This window comes from Protopterus annectens, chromosome 6.part0, assembly GCF_019279795.1.
Source record: "Protopterus annectens isolate FY-2018-M chromosome 6.part0, PAN1.0, whole genome shotgun sequence".
NCBI lineage: Eukaryota > Metazoa > Chordata > Ceratodontiformes > Protopteridae > Protopterus > Protopterus annectens.
The window spans coordinates 1,736,388,556-1,736,405,778 of NC_056737.1; the positions used below are offsets into that span (position 1 = coordinate 1,736,388,556).

General features: G+C 39.3%; 1 long non-coding RNA gene across 1 annotated transcript in view; it reads right to left on the reverse strand.

The window, feature by feature from the left end:
* LOC122804113 overlaps nt 1-7,935 on the reverse strand; it is a 31,872-nt gene extending 23,937 nt beyond the window's left edge. Inside the window, exon 1 of the long non-coding RNA XR_006365185.1 lies at nt 7,728-7,935. This is a non-coding gene — a long non-coding RNA (uncharacterized LOC122804113). The remainder of the gene's footprint in view (nt 1-7,727) is intronic.
* Between the last annotated feature and the right edge of the window lie 9,288 nt (nt 7,936-17,223).

Below are 17,223 nucleotides of genomic sequence, written 5' to 3' on the forward strand. Positions count from 1 at the left end.
CATCTCTGCCCTGCAGATGCCCAGAAGTCTATGCGGTGATGACCGCATAGAACAGAAGAACTCTAGACTGCATCGTCTGCAGGCTGGGGCCTTCTCTCATGAGGAAACCAGCTGGCAGAACAGTTGAGCCTAGACTCTCTCAGGGGAACCAGCCATTCACTTGCATGGGACTCGGGAAACACTGAATGGGACTAACTGAGGATAAACACTCATTGAGTTCAGGTAACTGATACTGCAGAAAGAATATGTGCATGTGTGAAATTCCCCAGTTGCTATATAATGGTGGCTAGATACATGGTGGTGGGCTTGAACCCTGTACATTGCATGCAAGTGGCAAGAGCCTGAATTCTGTACCCATCACCATTTGTAAAACATTTGCAGATTTTTGCCTCATATGTGTTATGTTCTGTTCCTCATAAAATCTGTGGTTTCTGTATTTGTTTTTTCCTTACACAGTTAGTAGTGCAGTGGTGTAGTGGTAGCATTGTTGTCTGACAGCTACAGGTTCTCTGGTTTGATTCTTGGCTGGGGTGCCTTCTGTGTGGAGTCTGTATGTCCAACCTTTGTTTGTGTGGGTTTCCTCTGGGTGCTCTGGTGTCCTCCCATCTTACAAAGACATCTGTCTGGAGTGTTTTTCCCTGGGCCTCTGCTGAAAATTGGCTTTTTTGGTCCAAGTCAGACTTTCCTGGTTAACAAATGTTAAATAAATAAAAATGACAGGCATTTGAATTTTAGACTTCATATTCTTCAGAAAGTACATGGTAATACAAAACCTTTTATTCTAGCTATTTTCTAAGTTTATAAGATGGCTATTTGAAATTTGTCTCTATTTTTGGGACTGTATTCCCCCATTATTGGCTTCATCCAGGTGTTTTGTGCTAAGGTTGAGAGCTATGGTGAGAACTGAATTCACTGAATATGTTTGGGGACTGTATTCCCTCATTATTGGCTTTGTTCAGGTGTTTTGTATCTAGATATTAAGTAAGCTGTCATGCAGCCAATGCATTGAAATATTTTTTTCTTCTACACTTCATTTTGTCTTAATTGGACTCTCATAATGACGGTTTGGCACCCAGGGCAGCGTATTTCATTAAAGTTCCAGTTGATGTGGTTTTGAGCATAGCCCCACCCCTTTCTAGTTGGCCAAACCCCATCCAATTGGCCCCACCCATTCAGCTGTCTCCTGCAGCCCCCTTTAATTTGAAGTCACTAGCCGCCACTGCCTTTCTATAACACTGCCACTCATCAGATAAAGTATGCCTGAAGCTAGTGGTAAGGTTTTCGTTAGCCAGTCACAGAAGGAAACTATTTATTTTCATTTTGCAATCAGTTATACATTTGATACGTCCAGGGTTTTTTTTGTATGTTTTTGACATGACTGCAGAAAACTCCTGTATTTGGATGCATGTACACATCAATACATATATGAGATATGAATATATTCTAAAATTATTTCATTCAACAACAATACTATGACTTTTCTCATAGTTAAAGTCACACTGACAAATTTATAGTTTTCAGGGTCTGTCTTGCTCTCAGTCTCAAGAATGGAAATCACATCTGCACATTTTCAGTCTTCAGAAATTTTTCAGAGGGGTGAGTTTGTATTAATGAATTATCAGATACTATTGGAAACTGTCTGGATTGCGATGTTGTTTTTCTTGGAGGTGGGAGTGAAAATAGGTAGTTGATATTCTAGTTAAGAGATGAGAACTTCTTTTCCAATGGCTGCTGTGGATGGTTGAAATAGAAAAGCACTCCTCAGTATGGAGAATGTCGACATCTGTGCAGTAATTAAAACCTGGTTCAAGGCTCCAGAGAGCACCCCAGCACTACTGGGCTACAACTCATACCACACGTTTCGGACACAAAACATGGACTGAAACACAAAAGGAGGGGGTGTATCCATATTCATCAAGGATACCTACACCTCCAGGTTAGTGGTACAGCATGATACCTCTGAGATCATCCATGTGCAACTAACATTGGGCAAATCTGCAATGGAAATTGTGGCCTGCTACAGATCACCCTCTATGACTCTATCACAGTGCCCAGAGTGCTCACCAATATTCACTTATTGGGGATGCTAGGTGATATACATTTACCCCTGCTTAGAAAACTATCTTATTCAGGCACCTTTTTAGGAAGAACTACAGAAAGCCCTGCAATACAGCATCCACTACCTCACCAACCTGTGATCTTCCTAAAGCTTACAAAATCCAGGATAGCACCAGCAACATTGAAGATCTCCCTAAGGGAGGTGCATGACACAAACACAAGCTGGATTTTTCTGCCTCAGTGGAAGATTCTTAACCTCATGGAGTAAAAGACACAAATTACAGCAACACCATTTATGAAGACAGTGTTATATGTCAGCCTCAGTTTTCATGATACCTCTGGCTATCTTCCACATAAACACAATACAGTGATGGCCCTGATGTTTTCTCTGCTGACTTTGGAGCTGTATGGCACTGAAGCATGTTAAGGGTATCAAAAAAACCCACCATGGTGATGTACATAAGGACGTAAGTAGACACAAACTCCTACATGCTATACAGACTGATTATGATGGCCTGGAACCAGTATTACAGCAAGGCCTGTGTCTCCTAGTCACAAACATTCTATTAGCTCACTGATGGACCAGCTCAGGAGAGGGGTCCTCCTCCATCAGCCATGAGTGTAGGTGAAACAGAAAAGTATTCCAAGACTTATTACAAAGATGGGGGACTTCAGAAATAATTCTAAATACATCGCAATAAAATTACCAGATGAAAAAAGTCCCATGCAACAGGACTTGGGGTATTGAACACTTTCTCCATCATTAGCTGTGGGGACTGTTTTATACATTCTTATCTTTCCTGTCCTTCTATAGTATGTCAAATGACAATAAATTAAAAAATAAGGGTAATTTTAGTAGCCTCTCTCTGGGCAAGGCAGCCATGATTTTGTTATGTAGTTCAAATGAGCAAGGAGAATCCATTGGCACATCAAAATAATGCACCTTATTAACACAATAAAATAGGTCATTAGAGCACCCAAACCTAAACAGTCTCAGGCTAGTGCATGGACAATCTCAGCTTAGTACCCATAAGCAACCACTTCCCTGAGGAGATGCTGCTCATTTTATAGGAAGCCAGTCACTACGAAATCCTACCTGTAAAATGAAAAGATTACCTATAAGGTGTGATTCTGAAGGTATCCTCTTTACTGCAGCAGTAGAAACTATATCTCTAGAGAATATAGACAAGCTCTTTTTTTAGTGGTTTATCTTACATATCCATCAAGGTACATCTAGCAGCTATTGCAACCTGCCTCTTCATAGACCCCCTTGTCTTCACACTTTATGAAGAAGTTTTTTTTTTTTATGAAATAAATTTCATTTATTTATTAACAGATAAGCCCACTGGGCACAAATGTCATTTTTCATGGGCATTGCCTGTTTAAATGTCTTATTTAGAGCTGCACAGTAGGCAAATGGCAACTTAGGGAATCAAACCATGGATTAAAGGAAGCAGCTTGTTATTAGCTTATAGCCTTAATCATTTTTGAAGAAAGTCATAATTTCAGTCTCCCTAAGATGTTTGGGTTGCCACCTTTTCAAATGCCCAAAGTGGGACAATTGCGGTACAAACATCAGATTTTGCGGGCCAAAACATACCCACGGCAAGTACAAGGGACAGAACTTCACTTTTTTGCATAAATAAAAGCTTATTCTTGTAGCATTTTAGTTGCTTATTCTGTTTCGTATAACATTTATATGTTTCAGGTACAGAATAACTGTTTTATGCAACTATTACATAAAATATAGGAAATAATTTTGCCCTAATATCTGAGGACATTTACCATTTTTACAATTTTTTTTTTGCAGGACGCAACTGCCCAAAGAGGGACTGTCCCTCACAAAATGGGACAGGTGGTAACCTTATAAGATGTCTATGTACTCTCACTGGGACCTTAACAATGGTGGAAAAAATTACTTTGGTCCCTTTCAAATCACCAACCTTAGTGACTCTTATTTGTTAATCCCCATATAAAGTCATCCACAGGGGGCAAAGTTTTAGAACTAATTCCTCCCACCATAGATGCCGGAAGCCGCTGAAGAATGGGGGGGGGGGGCAGAGAGTGAGAAGGGCACTTAGTGATCTAAAAAGGGACATTTTTATAACTATTTGCTACCACGACATAGGTTCACTTGAAAGACACTTTAAGCTTAGCCAATTCACTTTTGGTACTTGAATTAACATTTTCTGATTGGACTTACCTATCCCATGGCTGATAATTGTATATTAGCCCTAGTGAGAATAACTGTGATCATACCATAGATAATTTGGAGGGGACCCATGTAAGGGATGCAGCATTTAGGAACTGCCTCTATCCATTAGTGGCATGAGGGGCAATCCTGGAGTACATTTTTCTATTATCCATCCTTAGATCCAAGTTCCATTTGAATATGGACAGGCATGAGCTTTGTTTTATTTTTATGGATAGTCTGTTCTGGAACAGTGGTAGTCTCTTTGATATATATCCATATCTCCACAGCATTCAGTTTAGATAACTGGACTGAGTATTTCTGATGCCATTTGACTTGCTGATGTTCAGTAGGTCCATCTGTATTAGGTTGGGGGATGCCTTGTATGCCAGACATGTCACCTCTATAACATGGAGGTTCTGTGTATAAAATGAATGACTGGCATAGGTTCATAGATAACTACTAGGCTACCTGCCCTTTGTGAACCATTTTAAGCTTAGTCAATTTTCATTGGTGAGGATCATACTCTGTATTTCTTTTCTATGAGGTAAACTCCTTAACCATCATGCTAACCACAAACCTCAGAGCTTGTCTGTGATTTTAGCCCATGACATTTTACACTTAAAGCAAGAATCATACCCCATACACCTACAACAGAATCTGTGTTTATTAGCACGGTGAATAATGATATAGGCATCACCCTGTTTGATAAGCAGTGCCAGGATAAATATAGTGATCTGTGAAGCAGACACCTGCCATCTAAACTGCCTCTACCCATGAGAATAAGAGCTTAGCAGAGGCAGTCTCCTCATTACAGAAACAGTTTTATTTTCACAGTAAAAGTACAGCAGTCCTGAAAAGTAAAGTACACATATTTCTGCTATCATAAATATTTTGCACCCCTTACTACATTATTTCTATTTTAAGGTGGAGGAACAAATAGTGGCAAGTAGGATATCCTGCTGGTGGAGGAAGCCAACCTTTCCAGACTTGGTGGGGGGGATGTTTTTTGTTGCTATTGCTGTTATTACTGTAGTTGTATGAAGCCTGTTTGCCACAGCACTATACATTTATTTATTTATTAAGTTAGTTATCTGTTTGTTTATCTAAAATTTATTGCATTTTGCTACTTTATCATGTCACCATTGCCAGGTTGTTCATTGGTTTTGCACACACACGCACACCATAAACAGAGGACCAACAGCATAAATGGGGCACCAGTATCATAAACGGAGCACCAGCATCATAAACAGCATAAACGGAGCACCAGCATCATAAACAGAGCACTAGCAGCATAAACGGAGCACCAGCATCATAAACAGCATAAACGGAGCACCAGCATCATAAACAGAGCACTAGCAGCATAAACGGAGCACCAGCATCATAAACAGCATAAACGGAGCACCAGCATCATAAACAGAGCACTAGCAGCATAAACGGAGCACCAGCATCATAAATAGCATAAACGGAGCATCATCAGCCACAGCATAAAGCACAGCCTTAAGCTCACCATTGGTGTTGAGTTTGGCAGCAATGATGTGATCAGGGCCTCAGGCAGGAACCGTGCACTTTTGTGTTTAAAATTCACGTAAGTGTGCGCACTCACGCGGCATCCATATCGTTACAGGTTTTCCAGCTGTAAAAGTGTGTGTGGGGGGGTGCTCCCTCCCGGCCACCCTATGGTTCAGGCGCCCTTGCCTCCCACCAGTATTTTATCATCGGTCTCTATATAGACTGGGTCACTCTTTTCATTTTCAGAAGGGGAGAAGATAGAATATTTTGTTATATTTATATTTATTGGATATGCACAAACTGTGGATGCACCAGGTATGAAACATCTACGCAATTTTGGCAGACAAGTTAGTTTTTTGATGGCTTTATATCAGCTAAGCAAGACAAATGCTGTCAAATCAAGCACCCTCTAAATGGCTCACTAACTGCACTTCTGCCAGTTAGGAACATCATTTAAAAGCATTGGAAGGGGAAGTAAAGGCATGTTCTACCACAGTAGTGGCCACGACAGCAGCTTTTTTACAATGTCTTAGTTCAGCATAAATGTGAGGCAGCTACTTGACTATTATTCTTACCGTCTTCAAACACTATAAGCTGACTATAAGGTGCAAAGTAGGGCAGATAGTCCTATCAGGGCATGCTGTAACTGCTCACCGCCCCCCAGTCTGCAGCTAGGTTATCAGCAGAGTAGGTAACTGCTTTAATATTCTTCCTTTGAATAAGGAATGATCCTGCAGCAGTGATCATTATGATGAGCTTAGTACAGCTGTGTTAGTGTACTCACCATTAACGGCAGCTGTTTGAATAAAAATATCACTATCACTGCTGTGGTGTAGGCTTCCACTCACTTTCCTCCTTGCCTGTGCCCTTTCATTTCTGACATGGGAGATCTATTGTGCTAATTGGGGAGGTGGATCTTTCTGCTCTATAACCATTACTCACATACCATTTATTCTGGTTATGCTCTTAACAGAGTGGCACTTTCTCTCCAAACTTCACATTTACCTCTTGGAAGGGTCTTGAACAGAAATAGTATCTGTATCTTGCTAAGTCTGTTCCCAAGATATCTAGAATGCTGTCACTAGTCCCCCTTCTACAAGACTGAGACAGAAAGTCCATTATGAATTTAGAGCACTGGGGCAGATGGACATCACACCTGTAATATGCATACACCAGGGCATACCTGTTGGTTACTTCCTTAGCCAAAAAAGAACTGCAGATGTTACAGGTTGTCCTCCATTTTAGGAAAACATCATACCAGTATCCTTGGCATAGTATGGACTTCAGTTTTACTCTGAGGGTATCTAAAAGCTCTACAAGTCAAGCTGGAAGAATAGACATTTGTATTTATATAACTGCCATAGATAAAGAACAATAATGCATCATTGATACTGTTATTCAGATATCTGGTACCATAACTCTTCTTACACAGTTTTACTTTTCTGTCTTCTTTAAATCCAAGAACATTGATTGACTTTTGATTCATTCATGAAACATTTAATTCAAAAGGCAGAAACATTCTGATATAAAGTATCATTTTGTGACATCGATAAAATACTTTTTTGATAAAGTCAGAAGTCACAATTAGCACCATTGAAGAACAGCACTCCCAATCCCGTGCTCCCACATCATGCCTTTGCTATTCCTGTTATTCCTGAACTCTGACTTTTCTTCTCCTGACAGTTTCTGGTGATACACTGAAACCTTGCAAGCTTATTACACTTAACAGATTTCTTACAAATAGTATGGTTTTGCTCTCTTTAAAGTTTTTCTCATTACATAGCCTAAATATGACATTTATTAACGAAGAAATGCTTGAGTTTATTGCTGAAGTGGGCCAGTAAAGTACTGTTATTGTTTGTGATTACAGTTCTTCAAAGGTGTAGTTTTTGGCTATATTAAAAAAAAAAGAAAAAAGCATTTAATTTCTTACACAAAACAATGCTTTACACAAGAGCTATCCTACCTTCTGAACTGCATGTTTCAGCAATGAGTCATGGTTCGTCAGTGGTTTCAGAGTTCCACCCAAAGGACGTACATAGTTAGTTCAACTATTTCTGCAGTCCTTTTATTAATCTGCAGTATTTAATCAAGGTTCATTGCTGACAAATGGCTTTTATTTTTCGTCCCAAGAGATACAGATAAAAGCTGCTGAAGTTGTTTACCATACTGGTTGGCAAATCCAGCACATTGTTTTATTAATGCAGGTGCTCTCTGCAGATAGCCTGTTTTCACTTCTGTGGCTTCAAGCAGAGGAGGCAGGACTTAATGCAATCTGCATTTCTTAGTTTTTTCCTAGCATATTTAGATATTTGACGTGGTGAGTGTTCTCATTATTTATAGAAAATTAAACAAGTGATTAACCTTTTTTACTGGAAAGCTTGGAATAAAAAGCCTCGATTAAGTAATTGCATTAAACAAATAAAACAGTATGCATCCCTTCACAACACTTTTGTTAATATGGAATTCAATGATTTATTTAGCATTTCTATATATTGTCTACTGGTTTGTCCTGAATGGGATTGTACCCATTTTCAGGAGGTTCCTAGGGGTGGATGGATAGGTAGAGCTTAATAAATTAATTGCAGCTATACTGTCCGTGGTGTAAGGTTAAAAAGTCTCTCTCTCTCTTTCTCTCCCTCCCTCTTTCACTCTCTCTCTCTCTCTCTCTCTCTCTCACTCTCTGTCTGTCTCACTGTCATGGCAGTATTCCTTTTTTCTGGTTAGCTAAAAGGAATGTATCAGCCCATCCCACTGCATTAAGAATTTTGTTTACAGTACATGAAATGCTAATCATTTGTAGCACACGTCTGGGTACATATTTTAGGTTGTTTTCCACAGATATAATTCATGCATTTGCCTGACAAGGAAAACTATAAACCTCCTTTATCATGAGTACTATAAATCTGTTTTTCTTGGGAAGATGTCTTCATAAGCATGTGAAAGTAGAAGTTGAACAGAATGGTGAAAGCAGCAGAATTACAGAACTATATTTGGGAGTCCATATTATTTATATTTATGATACGCATTTCACTGTTAGTTCTATTGACAGCAGTAGTGTTAAGTGCTTTCTTTAGTGACGTCAGTGAGGCGCACAGCTGACCCTTTGCATGTGCATGCTGTAGTGGGTCAGACTCTATAAAGACTGAATTATTTAGTCTAGACTCTCACTAAAATAACATATAAATGGTGCAGAGCTCTAATCTTTGGCTCCATCTCTAGCAAGACTGTTACTTCTTTATGTTCAAATCATTTAAAGCAGTTTCGTCAAAAATGAACTGGTAAGAACTCTCCATTCATTTCACTACATTTTATTACACTACAGACTCAACTAAGATGTTATGTCTGAATCAACACTAAACACTTTTGTGTGAATCCACTTAACGTTTAAACCTCAAAACAGAATCCTCTGAAATAAATATTGTTAGTGTAGTCTCTCTCTCTCTCTCTCTCTATATATATATATATATATATATATACTGCGGTGGTGGTGCTGCAGTAGCGTTGTCGCCTCACAGAAAGACGTTGTCCTGTTCGATTCTCAGCTAAAGTGTCTTCTGTGTGGAGACATGCGTGAATGGGCGTATCTTCGTTGAAGGTTGTGCGTCAGAGCTGGCAACTTGGTACATACAAATCTACTGCCAATCATTAGCGGACCGGAGTTCCGCTGTGGCGACCCCTAACCGGGAAAAGCCAAAAGATACAACAACATATATAAATATATACATATATATATATATATATATATATATATATATATATATATATATATATATGGGTCTACTTCATTTCACCTAACTTCCAATTCACTGACTTTCATTTCACTGACCCCATTTCACTGAAATTTCATTTGACTGACACTTCATTTCACTGATAGTTCATTTGACTGACAAGTATTATTATCAAGAAAATGGAATATGCCCCCTTCCCCACTGTAGTGCGACCCTAGAGTTAGAATATATAGTTGGGGGGGTGTGGGGGTGCAGCCCCCCACTTCATTTCATATGATATTGTTGTTTTGATATAATATTGCTTAGTAAAAGAAAAGTAAGTGGGGGGCTTTGCCCCCCACACCCCCCGTTGTGGGGGGCTGTGCCCCCCAACTATATATTCTAACTCCAGGGTCGCACTACAGTGGGGAAGGGGGCATATTCCATTTTCTTGATAATAATACTTGTCAGTCAAATGAACTGTCAGTGAAATGAAGTGTCAGTGAAATGAAATTTCAGTCATTTGGTCTCAGTCAAATGGGAGTCAGTGAATTGGAAGTTAGGTGAAATGAAGTAGACCCATATATATATATATATATATATATATATATATATATATATATATACATATATATATATATATATATATACATATATGGTAGTATTCTTGCATTACACTGATTATATAAAATAAACCCTTAATCTAGACCAACCTGCACATTCTATGGGCTATTTATATTGAAATAAAACTTCTGAAATGTTTAAAAACATCAGAACAATGAAACATTTGCTCTTTGGATTCATTTTGAGCTATTGAATAGCTCTTACATCTGTCTAGTTTTATATATCTGTAGAATTTAACATTATGATTTATAATTATCTGGTCCTTCTTTTGGGACAGTTCTTGGGGTAGTTCTCTCTGTGTCTCCTGACACTCACAATTGTCACTACCGTAGTGTTCTTATGACAGCATCAGCTGTGACATTTCTAGTTATTCATCTTTCAGCTACATGGTGTACTACTGTCATACCAAGAAGTGGTTCATAAAGATTTTATACGCCTTAGGCATGATGGCAGAGTTAGGGTGATTACCATAATATGGTAATAAGGGGGTCTAGTGCTATACTATCTCCAAGTGGTAAGAGCTCACTAGCATCACTGTGTTGGGACAGGACAAATCTGGTTGTGGTAGCAGGCTTTCCTGCAACACATGGAATCAATTGTGAATAGAGACTTTCTTTTACTGTTTTTGACAGCACTGGTCCATTGCTTAACTCTGTCTGTATCACTGTACTGACAAGAGGAATTCCAAAAGATTGAGTGTGGTTGTGGAACTTCCACAGATTACCCATTGGGACCAGCTAATGGTGCTGTGATTGTGAATTACATACAGTTTGGAAGGGGTTCATCTGCACAGGTATGCCATACATGGAATACTGTGCCTACACAATCTACATAGTAAGGAAGGACTACATAAAATGTCTTACCTCATTGTGTAGTATGATCTGTGAATTACACAGGGTGTTGGCATGTCATTCTATGGCACAATAGCCATGCTTCATAGTGCACAATGTCTGTGAATAGTTGTCCAAGTTCCTGTACATGGGAGATTCTAAAATTGTAAGATGACAAGCCTCTTAGCTTTTCCTACAGCTCTTTCTCATGTGATTCTTCACTGTTTGGGTAGTTCTCTCCTCTTGTCTATTAGTCTGTGGACAGTGCTGAATGCTATATGTCAGAATTCCCCACTTGTGCATAAATATGAGGAATGCCTGACTTTTGTACTGTGAACCATTATTGGATATGACAGTATTAGATATCCTCTATCTACAGAATATGGATATTAATATAATAATTACACCTGCATTTCTATTCGCCAGCCTGATCATTTAGTGGAACTTGGAATAAAAATTCACATATATTTGATAATGTGGCTTGTTTGAACTCAAACAAATCAGTGTCCACTTGACTCCACAGGTGACCTGCAACTGGATATGCGTATGCAAGCAACTTTTCCTTTGGATTGTTGTTATGGTGGGAACTACAAACAATATAATTCCATAATAGGGTCATAGGTAAGGACTAGGCTAACTGCCCTTTTGGGACATTTTAAGCCTAGCCAAGTTCCCTTTTGGTGCTTGAATTAACCTATCTCATTTGGTGTTAGACTGCCATTACCCATCCCATGGACGATAATTATATATTACCCTTAATGAGAATAACTGGGTTCATACCACAGATGATAATTTGAGGGAACTCATGCATGGTATAAAGTATTTAGGAGCTGCCTCTGCCCTTTAGTATTTCAGGGACGAGTCCTGGGGTCATAGCCCTCAACCTCTTAGCACAAAAAATCTGGACAAAGCCAAAAATAATAGGGGGACAAAACCCCCAAGATAGGGACAAGAAACTGCGGTGGTGGTGCTGTGGTAGCGCTGTCGCCTCACAGTAAGACGTTGTCCTGTTCGATTCTCAGCTAGAGCGTCTTCTGTGTGGAGACATGCGTGAATGGGCGTACCTTCTTTGAAGGTTGTGCGTCAGGGCCGGCAACTCAGCACATAAAAATCTACTGCCAATTATTAGCGGACCGGAGTTCCGCTGTGGCGACCCCTAACCGGGAAAAGCCGAAAGACACAACAGCTCTTATGAACTTAGAAAGTTGCTAGAATAAAAGGTCTTGTGTTGACATGCATTTTTATGAAGGATATGAAGTCTGAAACTCAAATGTCTGTCATTATTTAGTGAATTCAGTCCTTACAGATTTGCCACAAAAATCCAGAAAACCATAATTTTTATGAGGAACAAACTAAAAATATGAGGCAAAAATATGTCATTCTGCAAAAATCTGGGCAGTTGAGCGGTATGCCTGTGGTAAATTTTCTATTGTCCATCCATAGATCCAAGTTGCACTTGAATGTGGACAGAGATGAGCTTTTCTTTATGTGAATGAGGAGTTTGTTCCACAACAGTGGTGTCCTCTGTGAGACATACCTGTCCCTCCAAACTATTCTGCTGATGTTGCAGAAGAGGTTTAGATACCTGGATGATATCTGATGCTATTTGACTTACTGATATGCAGTAGGTCCATCAGTATTGAGTCAGAGGATGCCTTGTATGTCAGAAACAGGTCACCTCTTTGCAGTCTGTAAGATGCAGAATATAGTGATAGAGCTTTGAGTCGGTCCATGTAGGACATATTGTTCAAGCCTTGTATCCTTTTATGGGGATTCCAATTTTTTGCATTTGTCAGGAAAGATACATGTCAAAGGGGGCATTGTTCTTAATGACTGGCCTAATGAGGTCTGAGTAAAGGGGAACAATGACATCTTAAGCTCTAGATGCAATCCCTTTGTTTATATACTGTGCAATATAAAAGGATTTTCTTATGATGGTGGAGACATGTTAGTCAAAAGGTAGTTACTGTCCACATAAGTTCCCAAATCCTGAACTGGGTCAACTCTTAGGGGCATATTGTCAATGTGGTAGTTCTCCATGGTAGATGGCTTCCAAAAGGATATGATAATGTATGTTTTGGCATTTCATTTCAGTCCATGATTCTGGCACCAGTTATTTGTTTGGGACAAACCTTTCTGCAGCATGGCTAAGTTATTTGGGGATTCAATGGCTTTTCCTAGTTTGCAGTCATGTGCAAACTTAGTCAGACAAAACCTTTTGGTATTGGCTTTCAGATGCCAAAAAAGAGAGATCCCAGCACTGAACCTTGGTGGCACCACTGGTGACTGTTCTCTGTGTGGCGGTAGCTTCCCCTGTTTTGTTTTCTTGCATTCTATCTGTGAGCCAAATGGCAATCCAGTGGGAAATGTAGGGGGTTATTTTCAGTTTATTTAGTTTTTAACTATACCTGAATGAGGGATTATGTCAAAAGGTTGGCCAGGTCGAGGTATGCAGTGTCAGTGTGTACTATTCTACCTTCATCAATTCCTCTGATGACCTTTTCAACGGATGTCCACCAGATTAAGTAAGCATGACCTGCTCTTGACAAATCCAGTCTGAGATGGGTCCAGTGTTTGGAGGTTCCCAATGTCCTTATTAATTAGTTCCATGATAAACCTTTCTATGGCTTTGCATATGAGGCTGGTCAGACTTATGGGTCTGTTGAAGATCCTCCCTTTTGCAGGGGAATGACTGTAGCTCTCCTCCATTCACTTGGTACAAAGCCTGTATGGAGGCTGAGGTTAAACAGTTTGGTAAGGTGGTGGCAAAATTGTGCTTCATACTATTTAAGATGCTTCCAGTGTTATTGTCAGGACCAATCGATGTAGTATTTTTAGCTTATGATAGAGCTTTTAGAACTTGGTCTTGTGTGATAGCTGGTAGGTAGTTGGCTTCAGATGTATCTTGTCTGATAGACGGAGGGGAGAAAGGATAAAGTCTGAGCTGAGCTTGTCTGCCAATAGGTTCACTATATCTTCAGCCTCGGTGTAGGTGACATAATTTACAATCAGCTCAGCACACTGTTGAAAGTTGCTCCTGAGATTATGAACATAACTAAAAAAGGCATTGTAATTATCTTTGGATTAGGTGGCTAATTTAGCACCAAACCTGGTTTGTTCGATTTTATTAAGCTCCTGAGTTGTTTGTTTATTTCAAAACTAAGAGCTCTATCAGTTTGGGAATCACTGTTATTACATTTAGTCAAGATTATCTTTATTTTCCTATAAAGCTTTATGATATTTGGTTCTACCATGTTTTTTTTTCTGGGGTTTGCCCTGCACTTGTTCTTGCAGCTACATTTTTGCAACTACATACATGCTGGTATCATGTGGTGGAATACATTTTCATGTATTCAGCTTAGTTAACTTGAGCTTGGTGGGGATGTAAAGCTTGCCAATGTTTCACTTAGGAGCAGGCAGTTTCACTTAGAGAAATGTTTAATGGTACATAGGGCAGAAGGGTCTCTGGTTTCAGTTTTATTTCAAAGGAGATGGCTTTATGATCATACCTAACATGTGACAAAAACATGTAAGGGATGATGCAAGATGCCCCCATATTAGTAGGACAAAATCCAAGCTGTTGTTCCCCCTAGTGGGTACTCTGAATAATTGTTCCAGGATGTTTGTATTAATAAAATCCAGGATTCTCTGCACTTCTACACTAGTGGTGGTGTAGCTTTCACAGTGTATAGCTGGAAAGATTAGATTAGCTAGGAAAATGGTATTGAGTTTGATACTAAGTGATTCCAGTTTCTGTAGACAGGTGTTGGGGCTTTCTTGGCTCATAGAGGGAGTTCTATAGCTAGCTAATATATGATACAAGACCTTTCTGTTGGTTATTTGGATATGAAGAAGCTCTAGTGCATCATGTTGCTTTACCAGCCTTGGTTTAAGAGTCTCTTCTGGATGAAGATTGAGACCCTCCACCGTTTTTTCCCTGCTGTGCAGTAACTGGTCTAAACACATGAGAAGTGTTATAACCCTACAGAGCCAGAGTGCTGTCATCCATTTTAAATCATGTCTCAGTCACTACACAGATGTCTACATCCTCCATTGTTAGAAGGGCTTTTAGGGAGTGGAGTTTATTGTTTAGGCTCCTAGCATTAATCAATAACATCTTCATATTTCCCTTTGCTTGCTTTGAAATGTTGGTAAGTTTATCAGGTTTGGCATTGCATAAAAATAGCATTATGGGATGGACAATGTCTATGCCAATAATCAAAACTCTAGAGGGAACAAATGCAGCCCATCTCTGATAAAGCAGCATGGTCTGTCTAGCATATCCCCCAGGCTGACAAATTATAGAACCAACTTCAAATGACATCAAAAACTAAGCCAATTATTTTTTGTACATATTGTGGTTTGTGGTATCATCCTTGGGGAAGGTAGAATGCTGATTGGTGCTAGGCTCATATCTGCTTGGGACACGTATTCCAAAAGCTCCATCATGTTTCTCTTCAAGTAGTCCAGGACATACATCTTAAATCATTAACACCCATATATATTAAGACCCATATGTAATATTACAAAGTCATACTGGTATTCATTGTTCAAGGACTTCAGTGTTTGTGTGTGATCTGATGGATCCTGGTAACAGAAATCAAATAACTGTCACTCTTTCCTTGTTCAGCCTGGTAAGACGGACATCCATATGTTTTACAATAGCCAGAATGTTTTGCTGGGCAGATACCTGCCGTATAGGCTCAGCATCCATGATTTTGGAACTCCTAGTGTCTGTCTTATATTTTGGAGATCTTTGAGGTTTAGGCAAGTTAATCTTTAAACCTCAGAATATGATGGATTATGTGTATTGTGATGGCCTTTATGAGATGTGGTGTGGTTGACTGCTGTCTATTTGGTGTCTGAGTTTACTTAGTGTCAGATTTTTGCCTCCTTGGACATTATGTATTTACATGTCTCATACACTGTGTTATGCTGTTTGAATAACAGATGATTGACAGGCAGCATGTGACAGTTCTTGCATTGTCTCAAGATACCCATCTCAATCAGTCTGGCTACAGAAGTTGCCAGGGAAGTGCTGGCCCATGGTTTTCACCTCAAGGTATGTTTATTTGCATTTGGTGTGAGTTATTTGAGTCTAAGACCTGGATTTCTAAGGTTCTATAGATTTTGCAGATCTCTTAAAGGGAAAAAAAAGCTCTTACACAGATAACTCACTATAGATAGAGTCCAATGGCAGTGGTGCACTGAGTGAGGGCAGAGCAGCTTTTTTTCTTATCTTTTTGATGAAAAGTCATTTCTCACAGATCAGGGCTTTCCATGCTTCATAGACGTTTGAATAAAAGACCTTAGGTGGGTGCAGCACTGAACAGGTTATAGTAGATGAGCTACAGGGAAATCTAATCAAATGAAGCCAATAATGGAGCTCTGTGACTTTGGTACCTGTATGACTCTGAGCTACAGTTCAAAGACTTCCAAGTGGGTTAGAATTTCAGAAACTTTAGCTTTTACGGTGTGGGCAGTGAAGAACTGTAAACAGTGTCCAAACAGTAAGCAGCAGAGAGAGCAGTATTTAATGTGTCACCTGGGCCTAGGGGGGCTGTAAAACTGCAGCAAGACACAAGAATGGGGAAAACAGAAGTAAATGTACCAAAAGTAGCAAATATAACAAACAGAAAGGCAATGAAATGCAACTCTAAGCAGGCAAATGATAAGCAGAATATAAAACTGTAATGTGAACAGCTATAGAAGAAGCACAAATTCTGCAGGAAAAACTACATTACTGTCAATATTGCAATCCAGGCTACAGTCTAAGGCACTAGACCAGACAGAGATTTAGCAGTGACCATACTTATGAAAACATACAATAATAAATGACTAAATGAATTTCAGATCCTGCAGTAAAGAATTCTCTTACAATTTCAAATGAAACTACAAGACTAATATCCCATACCAACTTCAAATGCAAACAATTAACTTCTACAAGTAATTCTACTTACTTGGGTAGAATTTCAGTATAATGTATTAATGATGCTTAGATCTTGCAGTAGTCCACACATCTCCCACAATTGTAAAAGAAGCAACAAACTAAGTTCCAAGACAATATTACTTTTGATACAAAATGAGATAAGTGGCAGGGAATGCAGAAATAAGAGTATCAAAATATAGGTGACTATAAGTACAGCTTAAATATGTAATAATAGCCAGAAAATGTATGAAAAGGAGGCTAACGCAAGCTTCAGCAGTCTAACAGGAAGCCTTCCCAGTTTGATGTATTAGTGTCCACTAAAATGAGCAGGGAAGATGAAACTGGGAGAAGCTTCCGCGGACAGATATA